General features: G+C 40.4%; 1 long non-coding RNA gene across 1 annotated transcript; it reads right to left on the bottom strand.

Moving 5' to 3' along the window:
* Positions 1–8,550: 8,550 nt before the first annotated feature.
* On the bottom strand, positions 8,551–11,547 carry LOC147440461 (uncharacterized). The gene is made up of 2 exons (XR_015190405.1): positions 9,343–11,547; positions 8,551–9,245 (listed from the first exon to the last, which is right to left on the bottom strand). It is a non-coding gene; the product is annotated as an uncharacterized LOC147440461 (long non-coding RNA).
* Between the last annotated feature and the right edge of the window lie 3,807 nt (positions 11,548–15,354).

The following is a 15,354-nucleotide window of genomic DNA, read 5'->3' as shown; positions in this document are numbered from 1 at the left end:
TAGGATGCAATACACGAACTTGCTTGGCATATGCCCATCTGCCTTCTCCAAATTGGGGAGCTTGCAAGTGGAAAACATGCCGATCCTGTAGAAGGTGCAATACTAGTGAATCATCGACTTGGGTCATTGCTTCTATATTGACCGACTGAGTGGGAGTAGCCACTTCTGTCTTAGTGGCTGGCTCGGTAGGATCAACCACTCTTGATCTTTTGGTAGGGCCTTTTAGCTTGCTCTTTCCTTTCATTTCTACATGCAGTTGATGAACCAATTGCATTCTTTTATGTATTGAAGGGAGAGAGTGGACTTCAGGGCTTTGCAGAGAGCATCAAAAGCAACCAAGACTTGGCCCAAGACTTGCTTGACAAGCCCTCGCAATTGATTGCCACTAAAAATTGCAATATCAAATGACATTGTGGGGAATGATTGTTGTAAGCACTCAAAACAATGTTTTGTTGACCACCAATGTGTTGACAAAATCATTGAAGCTAGAAGGCTTTGCAGTTTCAAAACAACGATGCAAATGCTTCTCTTCCACACCATGTAGGTAGCAAACAATAGTTTAAGTGAGGGTTTTTTATGTGCTCGTGATAGCTTTGTCTCTGGCATGGCTATTGAAATAAACAATGATATATTACACCAAGAGAGTAATTCAAATTTCAAACATGTTGAAATATGAAAATGTTTAGCCTCAAGACTTAGAAAGATTTAAAGTGAAAGATTTGTTGTAACAAATCAAATATATACAATTTTTAATGGTTATGATTTTGGAATAAGATTTTGTTATCAATAGTTGAATAAATGCACATTCAATTTAAAAAACAGATGCCTAAAATATAACGTTATGAAAAAGTAGTCAAACCGTGTGAATTAAAAACTCTAACACAAGTGTGGACACTACTAAACATAGATCACTAAAAGTTTATGTCACACAAAAGTAGTCTATTAGACTACAAAAAGTGTACAATATTCACTAATAGCCCAACTGTGTGAGCTAATAGCTCTAGCACAAGAGTGGTCGCTATTATTAAATTGATTGAAAATTTAAATAATCAATTTGGTCACTGTTGAAGTGTGGGAAAATCTCTAACACAACGCAACAGTCAAACCATTAATTATCACCTCTTGAAAAATCCTATCTGTCATATTTACAAAGCACATGTAGAGAGTATATCTTTACTCACCTATTGCAAGTACAAGACATTGATGAAAAGAGAAGCAAAGCTTCAACGTAGCACTCACTATATGGTACTATTTCTTAGGTGAGTTGGATACGTAAATCGAAAGCATAAACAATAGTGCAAACAAAATATAAACATTGATACATTGGTAGATGAAGAGAAAGTTAAATTTAACTCTTCACTCTTCAAATGTGGCAACGTGTAGACTTTATTTACTATAGTTTAGCTCTATCTCTAGTGTGGTAAGTAAATTATATTGGATAACAAGATTCTAGATATGTTTGTATATTTTTCCAACTTCTGAAGTGTGAGTATTCTCATACACAACACGAAGTGACAAACCCCAATTCCATCTTTGAAGTGCGAGGAAGGAACCTCTACACAAACGAGTGGGATTGTACACTCCCTATGGCTCTCTCTGGAGTGTGATCGATTGGTCTACACAACCACAAGACAAACTTCTAATGTCATATCTATTCCATGAGTGTGACTATGTCGACACAACCTCGGAATAGGCCTACGCATCTGCAAACTAAATATGTGTGCGAGATGAACCTCTAGCACAACACTAATTAGCAAAACAAAACAAAACAAAACTGAAAAATGCAATTATACCTGCTTGCTCTATCACCTCTGTCTCTGCCAAACTGAAAGCTACAATGTGCTGCTTTGATCAAAGAGGCATATATATTAAACGATTCTTCGATTAAAGAAAACTTTGATCAAAGATTTTATTTGATTATATGTTTTACAACGTATTATTTGAAAAAATAATGTATAATCCGAATAATAATACCATAATTTTCATTATACGGTCATATAAATGCAACCCAGATGGAGAGGGGGAATGGAGAACACACAAAAAAGACTCTATAGCCCAAGGTATCCACAACACCCCTATCCTCTCAAAAAAACCTTTAAAAAATACACTTGACACTAACAAAACTCACTCTCGCAAGAGCAAGATTTGTGTATGCGTGTTGTGGCTATAGGTTACATGTAGTCACGGGTTACAAGCTCAATAAGTTTACACACTTGTCAATTTTTGCAACACTCTTTATGGGATGTGTAGTTAGCATTTCATTTGCAATCTACTTATGCATGTGGGTCATGCATTTTATGCTTGGTTGAGAGTTGTTTATCCCAGTTTGTGTCTGCATTATCACTTGCCGCTTGTTTATGTGCCATTTTTTCTTGATTTAGAGAAAAGCTTGGACGTTTCTACCGTACGTCTCTTGATAGAGCTTTGTCGAGCTACAATTGCATATGGGAGCATTGGATTGATGCACTGATCATGTTTGAATAGAGTAGAGGTTGAGAAATCTCCCACTTTGACATGTACGAGTTTTTCATTGATTATGTGCGACAAATCACAGTTGATAGTGATGACTTGTTAGAGACGACGGTCTCATAGTTGTTGATACATGGTTGTTGGCATCGTGATCACACAAGACACATTAAGCATCTTTGTGTTTGACATATGAGACAAAGACAATGATGTATGCAAGATGTAGAGATTTTTTACAGATGCTAGAGAGGTGGCTTATTATGCAAGCGATGGTGATATCACCTCTACCTCTAGCATTCCTTATGCTGACACACGTCACATTTATTTCTGTTGGTTGCTATGTGAGGATGGAGTCCTTGACATCACACTGTGTCTTGAGTGGTTTAGTACCTTCTCTAGCGGGAGGCTTGGCCAAGTTTACTTGTTTGATGGTTTAGCATATGACATAGACGGTGAAGTGGTTTCATGCTTGTAATTACCTAATGGTGCATCTTTTACTCTATGGAATGTGGGTTATCTTCTTGAGATTGTATTGGGTTTCATTGTGAATCTCTTGTGATTGCAAGAGGATCTAGATATGGCATCTCTGCTCCATTGGACATATCTGAGATTCAAGACGGTTTGGTGTTAATTGCATCATTGATACGTGGTATGCGAGATACAAGACATGTTTCATTCATGAGTGAGCTCCAGTATGCTCTAGAGACAAAGTTTCTAGCATAGTTGACTCTTTAGAGGCACAAAGGTAGAGTGGCAGTGCTCTAGCGACACATTAAGTGTCATCGAAGTTTGTGCGAACAAAGGTAGAGCGGTTCTACTCTCTAGAGACACATGCAGAGATAACAAACATGGAGTTCTTTGATATGCTTATGGTAGAGGTTGATGAGTTGATGCATGGACACATGGTTCCATCTAAGGATGACATGAATGTAGCCATCCCAGTGTCGACAATGATACATCCATACAATGTGAGTAGTTTTGATGATGTAGTGTATGCACATAACATTGAGGAGGCTAGTCCATTCAAGATTGTGTAGATTTTGTAAGTGTTTGGGAATCTCATGTACAACCTACTAGTGTTGAGGTTCGACCTACTAGCTGTAATGGGAGCATTTGCAGCAGGGATTGGTAGTTGTACAATGACTGACACTAGCATGATGTATTGTGTCATTATGCGGACTATACAAGGATGTCTGTAGAAATTGCATGCAGGCTCTAGCATGGATACACACGCTCACCTATCACTAGAGCCAATATGGATGGATGCATGTAGATTGAGTGAGCTAGCCGATGGGCATAGGCTATAAAAGTGTCTTGCCTATATTACTTGACTAGTAGTTAGCTAGTAGGACCTATTTCCTCATATTTGCCTTTAAGTAGGAGTATGTTGGGGTAAGGGAGGCATATGCCTTGCCTTGAAGCATGTTGTCTAATGTCCGACATCCCAGTAACCACTGACCTTATTCTTTGTACATAAAAGATTAAGAGATCTCACTCATTCTACACTGAGTAATCCACCCACACACAGTTATCACTCTACACTCACCCCATGTGCATGCGTATTGCACAACTTCCACACTAGCATGCTCTTCAAAACTTAGAAATTTCTCTCAAAGACTAACAAAATTTTGACCTTTATACATCTATTTAAGTTAAATTATTGTGGGACTATAGTCAACCAAAAACAAGGAGGAGGGTGTTGATACTCTATGGAAAGAAGGGTGCACATATTGCAACAAATGAGTCATAAAAATATTTACAAGACACGGATAATATTGTCAACCTCAAAAAGGTATCCGTGCGACATTCATGAGAAATGAGACCAAATTATAACCACAATATAACAAGAAAAGCCTAAATCAAAACCACTCATGTGAACTTCTAATATATTTGGTTGGGCAACTTACATTTGGACTATGGATAACTAGTCCCAACTGTTAGGAAATATGACGTAGCTACGTAGATAATTGAGTAGTTAACTTATGGAGAGAGATAATTTTCACACATGAGAGATTATAGAGTGTAGAGAGAGAGAGAGAGAGAGAGAGAGAGCACACGATATACGTGGTTCACCCAATGTGGGCTACATCCACGGGAAAGCAGCCACTCAATGGCTTTAGTACTTCAAACAAGAAGTAGGTTACAAAAGGATTATACCCTTAATAGAGCTCCCACCTTGCTTCACTCTCACCACCTCACACCCATCTTCTTGCATCAACTTCACACTCCAAAATGTTTGTAGAAATGGTCTCCTTTTATAGGCCAAAAGGGTTGCCCTCTCTCATGAGAGGCAGCTGTGTGTAGCCGCCCTTGTGTAGACAAGTCCAAATTGGACTTTCCAATCCGCCCATGTGTGGCCACCCTTAAGAAGACAAGTCCGCCTTTGAAAGCGGCCACCGGCCAACGACTTCCAACCACCAGCCATCGACCAATCGGCCAAACGACCAGCCGTTTTCTGACCACTTTTCGGCCATCGTCCCCGGCCATAATATTTTGGCAAAAAGGAATATTTCGGCCCGTGAAAATTTTGGTTTCTGATGACGAGTGATTTTTCTTCATGCACGATGGCTTCTCCTCATAATGAGGGCATTACAAATGTCGGTTTTTTATTAAAAAAAAATTACAAGGGGTAAATCAGGCTCCATACTTAACACCAACTTTACAATTGCATCTATCTCTTGAGACCAAATTATAACCACAATATAACAAGAAAAGGTCTAAATCAAAACCACTTATGTGAACTTCTAATATATTTGGTTGGGCATCTTTCATTTGGACTATGAACAACTAGTCCCAACTTTATAATTGCATCTATCTCTTGATAGGTATATAAAGAGTGGAGGATCACATGTATGGTGACCACATTCATCATTGCAAAATCCTATTCAACCTATTTTGTCTAGTATAGTACTACATCACCACATAAGTGTGAAAAACAAGGTAAAATTATATTGCATGCTAATGGATGGTGCAATCAAAATGTCATGAAAGTGCTCATGATAAAGGCTATGTGTAATGACAAGGGGTGGCAAAATTGGCAGATGTAGAGAAAGATATACATAGATATAACAAACATGGTTGTTGTTGATGCACATACATAATAAATACAACTTTGTATTATGTAAGAGGTTACCAAGATCATTGCCCTTTCAACTAGACATTTGTGGATTACATTTATTTTGATATATATTTGTGTATGTATCATTGTTGGTTACAATTAGGGCATGCAACATGGTCCAAATTGATATTTTCATGGTTGGACACACTCAAAAGGACATCAATACATTCTTAAGTGACTTATTCTAAAGTTGTCCCAAAGGAATTTCCAACTTTTGGGTGTGCAAAAGGCAATGGTAAACATGTGGGTACAATAACAAATATATGGATCGGTGGAAAGACCTCTTGCAACATAATTAAGAAGAATTATCACATGTGGTACAATAACAAAATATGTGGATCTCTGGAAAGACCTCTTGCAAAGTAATTAAGAAGAATTATCATGTCAAGTGGATCAAACTTTTAATTACCTATTAGGAGAATCTTGTTCTTACTCTTCTCGTGTGGAAGAAGGTTATGTTTCAAGACTTTGGGCCAGTAAGTGTAAGGGAAGAACACACAACAACCATTCTTGTAGATGAATATAATAATATTTTACTAGACTTGAAGAAAATAAAGGGTACTATTGTGGTCATGTGCACAATAATCAAGGCATAAGTTTAAACTAGAGCAATGTGGCAAAAGTGTCGATCTTCAAGTACAACCTTGTGATGTTCAATATTGCATATGGTTATGAACTAGCATCCAATATGATTACATTAGTCTAAGACCACAAGGTGTCTAAACGTCTACTCTCCACCTAGTGTTTGCCCTTGATAGGAGCCCTCCGAGCTGCATGCAGACCATCCCCTAACCTGTGGCCCTTGGCCTTTACATTACTCCTCCCTTGGAGAAGCATTTTCATCCTCGGAAACAAAAGTTAGAAATGCCTTTTTAGGAACATTAATGTTTCCCAAGTGGCACCTTTGTCAGGTTTGTCTTTCCACTTGACTAATGCTTGTCAATGTACATGATGATGCATATGTAGATCATGATAGTCGAAAATACGATCAGGCTCATGCGGCTTAGTTGGAGGTTCAGTTAAATCAATCAAATTATGTTGGTTAATGACATTGTCATCCTTATGTAGGTGTTTATATAAATGATTTACATGAAATACTGGATGAATGCAAGAGTTCGTAGGTGACAAGAGTTTATAGGCCATATCACCAACTCACTTGAGTATCTTAAAGACCCACAATACCTTGGAGATAATTTAGGTATTGGCCAGTCTTCAAACCTTTTGAATGCTCTGGCACACACAAAAATACCTCTTCCCTTTTTGTTAAGATAACTTGCGGATGTTTTACATCAAAATACTTGTAAGTGTTTATGTAAATGATTTACATGAAATAATGGATGAATGCAAGAGTGCATAGGTGACGAGAGTTTATAGGCCATATCACCAACTCGCTTGAGTATCTTAAAAGGCCCACAATACCTTGGAGATAATTTAGGTATTGGCCCAGTCTTTAGACTTTTTGAATGCTTTGGCACACACAAAAATACCTCTTCCCTTTTTGTGAAGCTAACTTGCTGATGTTTTACATCAAAATACTTGTTATACCGATCTTATGCTTGTCGAACATTGTGACAGGCCACTCTCAACATTTCCATGTAGTCTTGCATAAAATCATTGACCTGCTGAAGCTTTTCAATCGCCAATCACACCATAACTGGTGACCTAGGTTGAAAACCATACATAATCATGAAAGGACTAAAACCAACCCACATGCTTAGCAGTATTGTAAGTAAACTCAAGAATAGGGAGATAATCTTCCCAATCCAACTGCTTCTTGCTAATTTATGCTCATAGCATATCCTCTAGCACTTGGTTGACACGTTCAACCTAATTATCCATTTCAGGATGATCTACTGTATTGATGTTGAGTTGTGTACCCAATCTTTTAAATACGTCCCTCCAAAAACTAGGGAGCAGACATGCTCTACCTCTGCCTGCACAAACTCTAACAACACCTGTTATGTCTCTAGAGCACTACTGCTCTACCTCTACCTTTACAGTCTACTGTAATGTCCTGCATAGTTAAATGCTCTATCTCATGAGCATGGTGAAGCTCACCCGCAAAGGAGACACGTCTCATCTCTCGCTCAAAGCATGCCAGCAACAAAATCGAGACTATTACGTCTCGAACCATAGACACATGCATAGGATATACCAAGACACTACGGACTCCTCTAGCAATCACTAATGAACCGCAATGCATATGGAAAGACTCCTCTCTAAGAAGTGTCTGACAACCAAAATCTATTAATTGTCTCACTGAGATCAAGCTTTGTCTTAGCTAAGAAACGTAGCACACATGTCGTAGCATGTATGATGCACCATTGGGCAATGACAAGCAAACATCCCTTGCACCTACAATGTCAAATGTTGAACCATCGGCCAAGTGCACACAACCAAAACATCCACTAGAAAAGGTGGTAAACCAGTCACTCACGATGCGGTGTGACATGGAAAGCAGCATCGCTATCTACTAGTAACCACTGTGGAGAAAGTGTGCTATCCATAGACATATCTGCAAGAGGTACACTTGAGGAAAGCATGAAATCACCGTCATTGGCATAGACTGCCACTATAATTGCCTCACTAGCATGTGTCAAAGCCGCATCTGCATCATGCATACATCTTTGATGCTGTCTCATACGTCTGAAACAATGATGCCTGATGTGCTCTGTGTGACCACAATGCCAGCAACTCATGTATCAGTTAGAATCAGACCGTTGTCTCTCACTCTCACACATGTCTGAATGCTAAAATGGCAACAAAGTGGGAGATCACTCGACCACTACACAATCATGAAAACCATGACCAATCACATCAAAATCGATGCTCACATATGCATAAAACAGCTCTACAATCTACTGTCTGGAAGCATAAACTGGGACAAACAACTCAATCGAGCGTAAAGCGCATAACCATATACGAAGTAGAGAGCAAACTATCTCAAAACCATCCCACAAGAGAAATTGCCTGTAAAAAAACTTGTGAAACATGTGACTGTCTATCTGTAGCTGCACAAGCATACACAATCCTCACTCCTGCGAGAGTAGGTACAAGAACACCAAATTGTGTCCAAGCTGACAAAACCTGTTAAAGTGAGAGTAAACACTCGATCACTGTCAAAGTGAGAATATATCGACCACTGTACAAGATGGCATAACATTACAAAAATTTATGATGAGAAGACGGGGAAAAATGGACAAAGCTTCTTTTGCAAAATGAGCCAAAACTCAACGCAAACCGCAAGCCAAAAAACTGCAGATAATTGCCAGAGTGTAAGTAAACTCAATCACTAAACCATCAGAGAGTAAACTGCAAATACGAGCAAAACATGGCAAGAATCTGTGGACAAAGGGAAAAAATTCCCTCTATATTTTGAGCAAAATCTCAAAAAATATCACCAAAAAACTTCACCAAATAGACACTCGGTGTCTCAATAAACAGATCCACAAATGGCATACATAGCAATGCCAAAACCCACACAAATTGGCTCACTCCTGAACGAGTGGCTCTATAAACCTGTACCTATCCAAAAAAAAATTTGTAAACTTGTGAGCTATACCTAGCTCAAGTTGTATCCGCAAATGCATACATAGCATGAAACTGCACCAAACCGTGCAAAAAACAGCTCTCTGTAATGCCCCACACAATCATACCTAGTCTGCACAGCAAGAAAGTGCAACTTGTGAGCAAAATCAATAGGAAAATGGCACACACTACCTCATCGATCGGTAAACTCGTCGATCGAAAACACCTACCAAGAGCTAAGCATGCTCGAGGGAAAAAACTACTCCGGAATGGGCTGTCCAGTCGTATGTGTGTCACCGAAACTAAAAACTAGAGAACCGATGGAGCCATTCGAATGGGGGCTAGAGGACAGTCGATGCCTCTCTCACTTGATTGTCTTCTGCTACGTCGAGGTCGGGAAGCCGGGATGCTAGGGATGTTCGTCGGAGCCAAATTTTCTCTTGAATGAGCAAGGGAGGGAAGCCAATGGCAAGGATGCGCCGAAGGAGAGCCAAACCGCTCTCACTAAGTCAAAGCTGAGAAAAAGATCATTGATACTGCCTTCTACCGTGGTCGCAATCCCGAGAGAGGATGCCGTTGATGTTGATGGCCAAGACCCACCCAGTGCAAAAACTCCCCCTTCTGTGTATATGCACTTGAAGCATACTCTCTCTCTCTCTCTCTCTCTCTCTCTCCCCCCGTCAAGCTCTCTGGTGTAAGAGAATCTCTCTCTCAAGCTCTTTCACTCGGAGCAGGGTTGTCGAGGGCTTGTGGGAATAAGGCCTTGCACACACTAAGTGTGTAATCGATTTTTTTATTAAAAAAATCAATTTTTGTCCACTGTAAAAAATGACAAAAACTCACGAAATTTTGCAGAGACTGGCGAGTGAGTGTGTGTGTGTATGGTCGGTTCTGCACGCTCCAAGCTTCAAATCGGTGCATAGTGTACACAGACTCCTAGCTCTCCAATGATCGCTTTTGACTGTGTGTTTTCCTACTCAAGATGTGCTCACGCTGCAAGGAGAGGGCCCCGATCACCTTCTGGACTTCACGCACTCTACCTCCGAATCAGCAGCCCATCAGTGAAAGACAAGTTGCCAAGCTGCTTCCTTGGCATCTGGTCTTGAGCCCCTTCTCCTCTTCTGGCTGCCTGCAAAATGAGCTGCTCAGAAAGCTCTGTTGGGTGCTAAGCTTCAATTGCTCCATTGCCCGATTTCCCCTTGCTCGACGTTGCATGCCTGTTGCAGATACTTACAATCCCTCTTAAGATTCCCCTGTAGGTGCTCAAAATTCCAATTCTGTAGATCCTTCAAATCCTGCTCCAAGCCTTGTCTTTCAAGACTTGCTTTTTGCTCTCTGATTCCCCTCGAGCTTGCTTTTTTATTTCAAGCTCGATGCTCTCCCGAGCTCCTGCTACTCGAGGCCTGAATTCTCCCATGCTATGCCCTTCTCTGCAGATCTCCTTCCCCTTTTTGAAGGGATCTTGATTTCTGCAGAGCTTGCTCAAAGCTTCCAAAAGCTTCCCCAAGATGGGTTGCACGCGTTGGGGTTCTAAGATCCGCTCGATCTCCTCTGAGTGCAGCCAAACCTCACAGGATCCGTGCCGATCTGATGCCCCAAACGTACGTTAAGCTCCGTCCAAGCTTTGTTGTCATGGTGAGGGTGCATGTGCGTAGATGTGTGCATGCAAGGAAGGGGAGAAGCATGAGAGTGTGGGTGGAGCAACCTCAGGAAGTAAGTATATGGGTGAGGAGCTCCATATTCATATGTATATAATGAATATGGTGGGCGGGCGGGCGGTCGGGCAGCGGAGGTTCAACCCCGAGCAAAAGAGCAGTGCCTTTACCCCAACAATTTCAAAGTTCAAAAGAAAAAAGAGAGTTGATCTCAGACATACTACTAAGAGCATCAACTATCACATTGTATCATCTTTTACCATACTGGAGCTTTGCATCATACTCCTCAAGAATCTCAACTTACTTGGCCTTTGGACTCTTCAAAGCTGTTTGCTATGTAAACCATTTTATACTTTTGTGATCAAACACGATCTCAAATTGATCTCCATACAAAAAATGTTGCCACGTCTTCAAAGCAGACACTATTGATAGAGTTCTCTTTCGTAAGAAAAATAATTTATGTTGTGTTGAATCAAACTTCTTGCTTTCAAATGCAATTGGACTTCCCTCGTGCAAAAGGATTGCTCCAATAGCACAATTACTAGCATCCATTTCTAAAATGAGCGGTTCCCAAAGATCCATAATAGCCAAAATAGGAGTTGTAGCCAATGCATCCTTGAGAGCATTAAAACTTTGATGTTGAGCTTCTCCCCAGTGAAAGGTTCAACTCTTGGCTCTCAGTTGGTCCATCATCAAAACAACAATATGAGCATAGTTGTTAATGAACCTCGATAAAAACTTGGAAATTGCAAGAAAATTTGTAACTCTTCCAGATTTCTAAGACAAGGCCATCTTTTAATGGAATCTACTTTAGATTATCCATATGTAGTCAGTCAGCAAAAATCATATGTTCTAAGTAGTGAATTTCCTTCTTGAGCAAATCACACTTTGATTCCTTAGCATATAACTTATTTTCTTGTAACAATTCAAACACGTGCTTTAGATCTTGTAAGTGCTAAAGATATGAGCATGGGTAAGCTTATCAAATAACTCATCCACTCTCGGCAACGGATTTTTGTTCTTATCAATAACCGCATTCACTCCACGATAATCTATGCACATGCGTATACTACAATTTTTTTTCTTCACCATCAAGATGGGAAAGGCCCATCATTGAAGAATTGGGTTGTATAAACCCTCTACTAAGATAGTCAAAAGCTAGCATTCCACCTCAACAACCTCAAAATAACTCATTCTATAGGGTGGTTTACTTACGAGCTTATTGTCTTCAGCCACATTTATGCCATGTTGCACAACACGTGTTTGTGGTAACCTTGGTGAAAAATCATCTGGGAATACATCTTTGTATTCCATTAACAAATATTTTAACTTATTAGCAACACATTATTTGTTCTACAGAGAGAGAAATAGCCATAGTTGGAAGAGAAGAGAGAGAAGCATGCGGCGTTCAAGAATGGTCATTCAAAACATTATCAACATTTGACAAAAATGACACATTGAGTAACACAAAAAGAATTCTTCTATTTTGTCTTGAGAAGAGAGCTTCATAAGCTCAGTTGTACAAATGAGTGGCGAGAAAGGAACATCCTTCTCCCCCAACAACAACACATGCATGCGATTGGATTTGAACATCAAACTATTGTGCTCATATCTACGTTTAAGTGATGATCCTAGACTATGTTACCACTCCTGACTAAGAATCACATCTGTCCAATCCATATTCATGACTTGAAAATTCAAGGACGTTTGACACCCGTGAATTGCCATTAGTACATCTTTCACTTGAGTATCCCACACATCGACGTCATGGCTATTAATCATTGCTATTGTGTAACGGTGGGAACTCACAATATGGGGCAACAAGCCATTTCACTAACTTATAGTTAATGAAATTGTGCAAAGCATCATCGTCCAACAAGATTGTTAACTTTGCATGTCATCCTTATTATTATTATTTGTATTCAGTTATGGGTCGGGCTTGTTGGTCTCGTAGGTCTTTAGTATAGGGCTGATGATCGTCGAGCGATGAGAGGCGCACTAGACTATGCACCAAACTCGTTTAGTGCCAAATGGCTGAATGTGGATGCCCGTATGTGAAAGGAACGGACCCAACCCATAGATAAGGTTGTAAAACTAGTCTTTTGAATCATTCTGAACGTATGAAGCTTGCTCTTGCCTTATCTTCTTGTTTTGTCTATCTGTGAAAGAGAGAGAGAGAGAGAGAGAGAGAGAGAGAGAGAGAGAGAGAGAGAGAGAGAGAGAGAGGATCAAGCAACGCGAGTACATCGACAACGGGGAGGATGGCAGCAGTGGCGGTTTCTCCTCTTGATGCGTGCAGGATTCCCTCAGCAACAGTAGCACAGGAGGTGAGTGACACACCATCTGTAGTCGTAGAGCTTGATGTGTATATAGGTTGTGTGTGCTTGCAGCCCCTGTGGCTTGCACAGGGTGTTTGGAAAACCTTCCACGGTTGACAAAGATTTGCACCTTGTGACCTTGGATAGACCCATGCATAAACACCAACTCGTGTGGACCAAAGGTTGACTGCCACATTGAGGCCGTGATACAGCACTCATACACCGCTTCAGTATGTGTTACTTCCAAATTGGAGAAACAAGAGGAGGACTCAAGAGGCAACAATTGCACCATATGCACCGCTTTCTTGTTACCTTGGGCATCAGATTTTTCCTTGGGACAATCCTTTTTGCCGTGTCCACTCCCTAAACATGTAAAACATACCTTTTTCTTCTTAGCCTTCTCAAACTCTTTACTAGACCCCTTCGGCTTCTTGGATGCCTCAAATATAGCTTCCATAAACTTTTTTTTATTATGCCCATGTTGTGTGCATGCGTTTGCATAAACAGTGTCAGACATGTGAGTGTTATGCAATGCTTTCTTATCGGGATCGTCGTATATATGCGGTTGCACTATAGCTTTCTCAAGCGTCTTGGGTCTTGGGTTTTGACATGATTCTTAAACTTTGGTGGCAACCCACATATAAACCTACACACTTGCTAAAAGATATCCAAACCCTCTAGATTGAGAATCACATCACAACAATGTGAGATATACTTCAATGATGTCTTATGCTGATGCATAGAGCACTTGTCCCGTGCAAACCAATTTTTGTTTATTTCTGGGTAGAAATTCTTTTTTGAACACAATATCGAAGGCTACCCAAGTCTGTGGCATGATGCCCTTCTCCTTGAGGGACATCCATCATTTGTAGGCCTTGCCTTCTAGTGTCAGACTCCTTTGTAGCATTTGGAGTGCGTCTAAGATCGTGAATCCCATCCCAATTTTTCTATCTTTGTTGCGTTCCCTTTCATGTCCTCTAAAAATTGGTGGCTTGGTATTCTTTAACAAGTCATCCACCTCTTTTTGAGAGAGAAGGTGCAACCCTCTAGATTGGAGCCTTGCTCCTACAGACTAGGTGTGCTCCTGCCAAGTAGGGGAGTTGCAAAAACCCGAGTTTGATCATTAACTTGGCCCTTGGCCAACTGTTGCATGAATTGCACAAGCATATCAGACATCTTCATAACATTTGCATTCAAAACAGTCATGCGTGCTTACAGTGCTCTAAACTCTTGGATATCAAGCAATTCATAGCTATAATTCGACCCTATTGCCACGTGGGTACCCTCCGTGAGAGTAGTCAACCGTGGGGCAACAACAGATGGAACTTGTGTAGGATTTTCAAAATCAAACGTATGATGCATGTCAATGTCCGAATCCATTGCGATTATCTGATGTGCTAGCAAGAGACAAAATGTACCTTAGGAAAAATCGTATGTTGAGGACAGATCGGAATTGACTATGAACCACTACAATCAAAATTAATTAGCCTTGCTAATTTAATTCCACCAAGTTGTCGATGTTCAACTTTTGTTTTTTGAAAGCATCGTCCAAACCTAAGCTTTGCTGATTTTTTAACGCTCGTAGAAAAAGATTGTGTCCGATTTGATTGCTAAAACTCATGAACTTGGTCACAAAAAGAGTTTTGTGAGATATTACTGCCTTGTTGTGATTCAACCTGTGATTGATACTGGTTTGCTATATACCACGTCTTGAATCCTTGCAATTTCCTAGAGTTCTCTGTAATTTTTTAATATGGTGAGATTCGGCAACTTTGATCTCTTGAAAACTTGTAAATTCTCGAAGATCTCTCTATAATTGTTTTAATATGCATATGTTTGTCAGCTTGATTTGCCTTGTCTTTGCCTGCTTCATTTACTCTGTTTACTCACCCTTAATGTCTTGTGCTTTGCTTTCAAGAATAGAGTAGATGGGGGGGGGGGGGGGGGGGGGGGTTGTCTGTGGGCACCCTCCGTAGCTTATTTTTATTGCAAATTCAACCCTAACGTTGCTTTTGGGCGGTCCTAGTGAGAACAAAGCATTCTCTGCAAAGCTATGTCAACGACGTGGACCGAGAGAGATAATTCCACAAACGAGAGAGAGCATGAGACGAATGTTTCTCTCCTCCCTAGCTCACAACAAGATAAACACCTTAGGGTTTGGTGTTGGTCGATGGCCGCTCTCTTCCCTTGCTAAGCGGCTCTGCACACGACCCATCTTTCCTGGCCAAAGCTCAAAATAGCAATGCTTCATGCACGCTTTGTTCTAAAA

This window comes from Adiantum capillus-veneris, chromosome 15 (genome assembly GCF_014529385.1).
Source record: "Adiantum capillus-veneris isolate H3 chromosome 15, ASM1452938v2, whole genome shotgun sequence".
In the NCBI taxonomy this organism is placed as follows: domain Eukaryota; kingdom Viridiplantae; phylum Streptophyta; class Polypodiopsida; order Polypodiales; family Pteridaceae; genus Adiantum; species Adiantum capillus-veneris.
Note: the sequence above shows the minus strand (reverse complement) of the source record. Positions and strands in the feature narration are given on the sequence as shown.